Source organism: Numida meleagris, chromosome 2, assembly GCF_002078875.1.
Source record: "Numida meleagris isolate 19003 breed g44 Domestic line chromosome 2, NumMel1.0, whole genome shotgun sequence".
In the NCBI taxonomy this organism is placed as follows: Eukaryota; Metazoa; Chordata; class Aves; order Galliformes; family Numididae; genus Numida; species Numida meleagris.
In genome coordinates, this window is record NC_034410.1 from 37188451 (window position 1) to 37195749 (window position 7299).

Below are 7299 nucleotides of genomic sequence, written 5' to 3' on the forward strand. Positions count from 1 at the left end.
AAGATGCGTGGTTTAGTTTCTGGGACAGCAGGGCTTTAAGCAAGGTTGTAAGAGAGCTGGCTGGAAAATTAAGAAGCATACAAAGGGCAAAGGTCTTTTTTCTTTTTTCTCCAACTTTTTCTTGTTTGAAGTGTTTACTGTGTTAGGAGATAAGAAGATTTTCTAGGAAGTATATCAGTATTACAAAGAAAGCAACAACCCAAAACTTTCACCTAACAGCACTGGAAAAAATGGCAGCGAAAAAAGCACAACTTTTTTTTTTCTTTGTGTGCTTTTAGTGGAGGCTTCTGTGACTGCCCTGGTAGCTGCCATGGGCTGGGGGCTGTGAGGTCAGACCTCAGGGCAGGGCTCCTCTCTGCCAATAGCTCATGAGGGGAGTTTTAACATATCAAATAGTGGGGGGTGGGGGGAAGCTTCCCCATAAAAATAAATTTCCACCTCCCACCTTTTCTGGTTGGTCACTCTCTGGGACGGGGATGTGCAGTGCTGGCCCTTCTTTGTTTGTGTGGGGCTTGGAGGTGGCAGCACTGCTGTGAACCTGCCCTCACCCTGCTGCCCGGGCGCTGCGCATACTGTAAGGAAATGGGGAATTCTGCAAGGAAACAAAGGAATTCTTGTGATGATGTGAAAGTACAGAGAGAGGAAGGTGCAGACAAGTCATTGCCTCATCCTGCAGCCTGTGAAGCACTGGCTGTGCGCGGGCGGGAGGGAATGATCATTAACTGAACCGCAGAGCGCTTTGATTCCAGAAACAGTTTGTACCAGCAAATAATTGGCGCTTCCTTTTCCTTGATGAGAGCAGCAGGCAGTTGCTGGAGCTTTAATCACTGAATGCACTTTTTTTTGTTTTACAGTTGAGGTGTGGAGAGGAAAGGGGGGAGCACTGCCCAGCCTAGGGCTGCCACCCCTGGCGGTGGGCAGCTTGGGAGCACTCTGCGGGGAGCTGCGCTCACTGGGCAGAAATGTTGGTCAAGGACAGAGAGTGTCTGGAGGACAAGGTGTATGAGCAGTGGCTGAGCTCCCTGGGTTTGCTCAGCCCGGAGCAGAGGAGCTGAAGGGAGGCCTCATGGCGGCTGCAGCTCCTCACAGGGAGCAGAGGGGCAGCGCTGAGCTCTGCTCTCTGTGTCAGCGACAGGGCCCGAGGGAACGGTATGGAGCTGTGTCAGGGGAGGGGCAGCTGGGGGTTAGGGACAGGTTCTGCACCAGAGGGCGGTGGGCATGGAACAGGCTGCCCAGAGAAATGGTCACAGCACAGAGCTCTGCAGAGTTCAAGGAACGTTTGGACAATGCTCACAGTTATATGGTCTGATTTTTGTGTGGTCCTGTGTGGAGCAGGAGTTGCACTCAGTGACTCTTATGGGTCCCTTCCAGTTCAGGATATTCTATGATTCCATAACACAGCCGTGTCAGCAGTGAGAAAGAGAGGCATGGAGCTGGTGTTGGTATGGCCTGCATGGTTATCAGGAACAAATGGGTCTGTCCCCTCCAACAAAGCACTGCTTCTGCAGCTGCTGCTCTGCCATACTGGGGCCCTTCACAGAGCAGTGCAGATCTGCTGCAGGCGTGTACATGTCCCAGCGCTTCTGGTTTAATGGCACAGGGCTGAGTCTCTGCAGCTCTGCATTTGCCTATGGCAATGGCAATGAACTGTGCCTGCCTGTGCTGTGTGCCCAGAGCAGGCTGCATGCCTGTGCCGCCATGGCACAAATTGCTCTGCTCTCCGGGAGAGCCTTTACTTCTGGCTGGAGGAGGAACCTCGGGTGGCTTCTGCTCAGACAAATACTGCCTTGTTTTTTCTTTACTTCAATGGAGGTATTCACAGTGACGGTTTATAAGCTGAGACTGCAGTGATTGCACCCCTTTATGCCAGGCACAGTCTCGGCTGCTGACGCACCCTGAGGGCTGCCCCTGGCAGACTGGGAGCTGGCTCCTTCCCTTTGCAGTCCCACAACAGGGAGGACATGAACACAAACTGAGGTCCCCCTCAGCCCTCTTCTCCCTCCCACTGTGGCCCAAATGCGGTGCAGAAGCCCTGGGAAGCAGCCTGAGTCCAAGCACTGACATCCAGGTGGGTGACTGCTTATCTGCACAACACTCTGGAAAAGAAAACCTCCTGGACAAGTAGCTCTTAACATACGCACCGGGGTCCCTGGAGGCAGATGAAACGAGCTGTGTAACCACTCTGTGGTTACACAAGCACCTGGGTCGACTCAGTCCGGGGTCACGGCTCCAGGGGCTCCAACGCGGGCCGTGTGATTGCCAGCGCGGCGGGCAGGGGGCACTCGGGCACCGGGATCGCAGCCGGCAGCGGGGGCACGGCTGGCGGCCGCCGCGGTGCGGGGACAGTGGCAGGAAGGGCAGGGCTGAGGTGCGGGACGGGGAGCAGAGCAGCGGATTTATGGGAACGTCCGGGCAAACGGGAGCGATGCCCACCGAGGCATCGAGAGGGGAAAAGAAAAAAAAGCGACAGAGCCGATGAAAAATGAAAATGGCAAGCACAGCGCAACATGGAGCAGTTATCCCAGGCTGGAAGAAAAGCAGCGCAGAGATATACCAACAGCACTGGCAGCGCGCAGCTCGAAATGAAAACAGTAAAACAAAAATATAATTAAGGCCAATCCAAGGCACCCAGCTGCACCAATGGCTCAGCCCAATGCCAGGCTCGGCTGGGAACGGCCTCTGGCTGTGTGGCAGCGCCCAGCTGCCCCTTGCCTGATGGAGGCATGGGGAGGAGGGAGCACTGAGCCACTGCTGGGCACAGCTGGCACCGGGGCACATGAGACGGGCCTATGGGATGCATCTCTGTCCTTCATGAAGGCCCCCACCTGTCCACCACCCTGTAGAACAGCTGCTAGGCCAGTGGAGGAGGCAGCTCTCATTTGCACTTAGTGTGACTGGGAGACCCGGTCAGCAGCCAGCAGTGTTTTGTTAAAGACAAAGTGATTGAGGAGAGAAGAAGGGTCAAGGGATGAACTAGCACAAGGGTAATAAGAAGTGTCCTGAGAGCAGGACAGCCCATGGCTGACAGATCCGTACTGCCATTGGCCTGGCTGCTCCAGGTACAGCTTTACTCTGGTTCAGTTAAATCAAACATTCAAGTTTCTCCAGCTGTTCACACCAGGCTGCTGTAGTAGGCAACTCCAGGATTATCTGTTCAGGTGGGTGGCGAGAACCCAGTTCTGCTGCAGGAAGCTCATGCCAAGACAGCAACTCTGAATGATGGCCAACTTCTAAATAAAGTTTCTAAGTAGTTCTGCAGGACAAGTTTTGCATTCAAAACCTTCAGGCTTGATCTGCTGCTTGGGAAACCCAGTTTACTTTCTTCCTTGTTTACTTGCAAACCTGATTCAGTGCTGAGCTGAACAGTAGCAGTAGATAGATAGGAGTGTCCTTCCAGGCAGCCAGGAGGGCCAACCATATCCCTGAGCGCATCAGGTCCAGCGCTGCCAGCTGGGTGAGGGAAGGGATTGTCCTGCTGTGCTCTGCGCTGTGCAGCCTCACCTCGAGCACTGTGTGCAGCTTTGGGTACCACAGTATAAGAAAGATGTAAAACTATCAGAGAGTGTCCAAAAAAAGGCTATGAAGACCGTGAAGGATCTGCAGGGCAAGGTGTATGAGGAGCAGCCGAGGTCCCTGGGTTGATTCAGCCCAGAGCAGAGGAGCTGAGGGGAGGCCTCATGGTGGCTGCAGCTCCTCACTGGGAGCAGAGGGGCAGCGCTGAGCTCTGCTCTCTGTGTCAGCGACAGGGCCCGAGGGAACGGCATGGAGCTGTGTCAGGGGAGGGGCAGCTGGGGGTTAGGGACGGGTTCTGCACGAGAGGACGGTGGGCATGGAACAGGCTGCCCAGAGAAACGGTCACAGCACGGAGCTCTGCAGAGTTCAAGGAATGTTTGGACAATGCTCACAGTTATATGGTCTGATTTTTGTGTGGTCCTGTGTGGAGCAGGAGTTGGACTAGGTGATCCCCGAGGGTCCCTTCCAACTCGGGATAATCCGTGATTCTATTCTCTGATTCAGACACTCCGTGACTCCAGTGCTGTCCCCAGTATCTGACATTCAGTAATGGTTTCAGTGGCAACATAGCATGTACAAGGGTGAGCAAGGTCGCATTTACAGAAAAAAAATAATTAATGAGGCTGGGATAGTACTAGCTAAGACTTAAAGGGATTGTCAGCAATGCATTGTTGGGCTGAAGAATATAATGGTACAGTGGGCAGCCTCCATGGGAGCACTGCCACCCCTCATCTCTGCTGCGGCATCTCCAGCTGCAGTGGTGTCTGCTCAGGGCTGAAGAAGACTTATCATCTCTGCTGCTGGTGTGTGGCTGGGAAACAGCATCCCAAATTGAGCAGCAGGAGCTGTTATCAGAGGTTAGCAAGGGGATCATTTAAACTCATAGTCAGGGAATGAAATCACCGAAGGTTCAGCAAGTATGGGTTCTCCAGCTGTGCTGCAGTGATTCACGGCCTCATATCCTCATTCTGTGCCTGACAGAGATTTTACATCAACAGGAAGGGTTTTTCTCCATCACCCTAAAGCCACTGTGGACTACCTCAGACATTTCAACGCCCTCAGAGGTGGATAGCCAAGTCAGGGAGAGGATGCTCAGCTATTTGGCAATATATGGATGTGGCAATAGGGTTGTATAAGGTTAAGAATTTCTGTCATACTGTTTTCATCAGTGTAATAGAAAGAAAGATCTAGTCAATCAAATCTAGTAGTGATTATGACCATAATTTTTGTTCAGCCAAATCAACACCGAGGACAAGTTTTTCAAGAGCCCTTGACAATGGCAAGGAAGTGCTGGCTCCATTTTTTGGCTGCTACTCTCATTAATTAACATGACTTGTGCTTCCATTGTGATGAGAAGCACTTCAGAAAGATGCCAAACATAAACATAAAAATTACCAGGGAAGTGAGATGAAGCCAGAAAATGGTGGATGGGAGAAACAGCTAAGCTTTCCCACACAATCACTTTGTTGTATTCCTTTTCTTATCCAGCCCTTGCCTACAGACATCATAAACTCCCAGAGAAGAAAAAACTTTACTGTTGAGGCTGTTAATGTCAATAAAGCTTGCTGAATGATGCCCCTGGCCTCCTTGCCTGTCTGCAGCATATCTAGAGAGCTGGGACAAAGGAACAAAAAATACACAGCTCGGTTTTAAAGCTCTTCAAAGGTAAACTCTTCTCTCTGAACCTTGTGAAACCACAAAACTGCACAGGAATACTATTTATGTACAGTTCAAAAGCATCCAAATCTCTCTTCAGACTCCAAAGAATACCACTGGAATGCCACACATCACTCAAACCCATGACACAGCTGCATGGGCCCACGAGGCACCTGCCCCTTAGCATTCCCCCAAGGCAGCAGCTGGAACCTCGGATGTGGAGCTACTCCAGAAAGCCCTCTTCTTCAGAACATTCCCTGTAGCACTGGAGTATGGCACCCCAAAGTCATGCAAACATCTCACATCATCCTTATCAAGAGAGAAGGTAAATAACATTTAATGTGGAGCCTAAAGTCTTAAAATAACTCATTAACTTCCTCCTCCTTTCTGCTAAGGAATGTGTTTCCTTTTTGATAATAAGAGTCATAGAATCATAGGATGACTTGGGTTGGAAGGAGCCTAAAGGATCATCAAGATCTAGCCCCGCTGCCACAGGCAGGGTTGCCAACCACTAGATCAGATTGCTCAGGGCCCCATCCAACCTGGCCTTAAACACCTCTAGGAATGGGGCATCCACAACTTCTCCGGGCAGCCTGTTCCAGCACGTCTCCACTCTCTCAGAAAAAAACTTCCCCCTCGTATCTAATCTAAATCTGTCCTCCTTTAGTTTAAAACCATTCCCCCTTGTCCTATCACTATCTACCCTTGTAAAAAGTTGATTTCCCACATGTTTATATACTCCCTTTAAATATTGGAAGGGCACAATGAGGTCTCCCCGCAGCCTTCTCTTTTCCAGGCTGAACAAGCTCAGTTCCTTCAGCCTGACTTGATAGGAGAGATGCTCCAGCCCTTCACCATCTCTCCTTTGGACCCTTTCCAAAAGCTCCACATCTTTCCTGTGTTGAGGGCCCCAGATTTGGACATAGTACTCCAGCTGGAGCCTCACACAGGCAGAACAGAGGTGGTCAATCACCTCCCTCACCCTGCTGGCCACCCCTCTTCTGATGGATACCATTGACCTTCTGGGCTACAAGTACATGCTGCTGACTCATGTTAAGTTTTTCATCCACCAGGACCCCTAACTCCTTCTCAGCAGAGCTGCTCACAAGGAGTTCTCCCTGTTTGTGTACATATCTGGGATTACCTTGACCCAAGTGGCAAACCTTGCCCTTTGCTTTGTTTAACCTCATTAAGTTCACAAGGGCCCACCTTTCAAGTTTATCAAGGTCCCTCTGGGTGGGATCCTTCTACTGTATCAACCACACCGCTCAGCTTGATGTCATCAGCAAACTTGCTGAGGGTGCACTCAGTTCCATCATCTATGTTGTTGACAAAGATGTTAAAGAGTACTGGTCCCAAGACAGACCCCTGGGGGACACCACTTGTTACTGGCTTCACCTGGACGTAGAGCCATTGACCACAACCCTCTGACTGCAACCATACAACCAATTCCTTCTGCAATGAATAGTCCATCCTTCAAATCCATATTTCTCCAATTTAGAGATAAAGATGTGATGTGGGACCATGTCAAAAGCCTTGCAGAAGTCCAGGTAGATGACATCAGTTGTCTTCCCTTTGTTCACCAATGCCATCACTCCATCATAGAAGGCCACCAGATTGGTCAGGCATGAGCTTTCCTTGGTGAAGCTATGCTGTCTGTCTCAGATCATTCACTTGTAATCAAGGGCTGAAAAAGTGTTGACAATGTTTAGCTATGACTTCATGCACTCTTCGCATTTCTGCAATGTGGGCATTCGCTCAGTCTCTCACTTCTCTCCCTCCCACATGGAAGCCTTTCTGTTACTAACTGCAGGCACCTTGAGGAGCCTTTCTGTTACTTGACCAGTGAAAGCAAAGCACCAAATGTAGCAAAGATGGGAGAAAACCTTCTGTTCCACATGGCTTGCTCCTGGCAACAAGATGTGCCCTTAACACTGGGGCACACTGAGATGGGCAGACTGCAGATTCAGGACACTCTTGTCTGCTGCAAACATGGCAGCGTGGCTGGAGCACACACACCAGACCACTCTGCCTGGATAACAGTGGCCTTTTCCATTTCACTGCTTCTGTTTCTGTGTCAGAAGAGCAGACCTCACTGGCACAACACCTGTGCTTGCCAGAAGGGGAAGT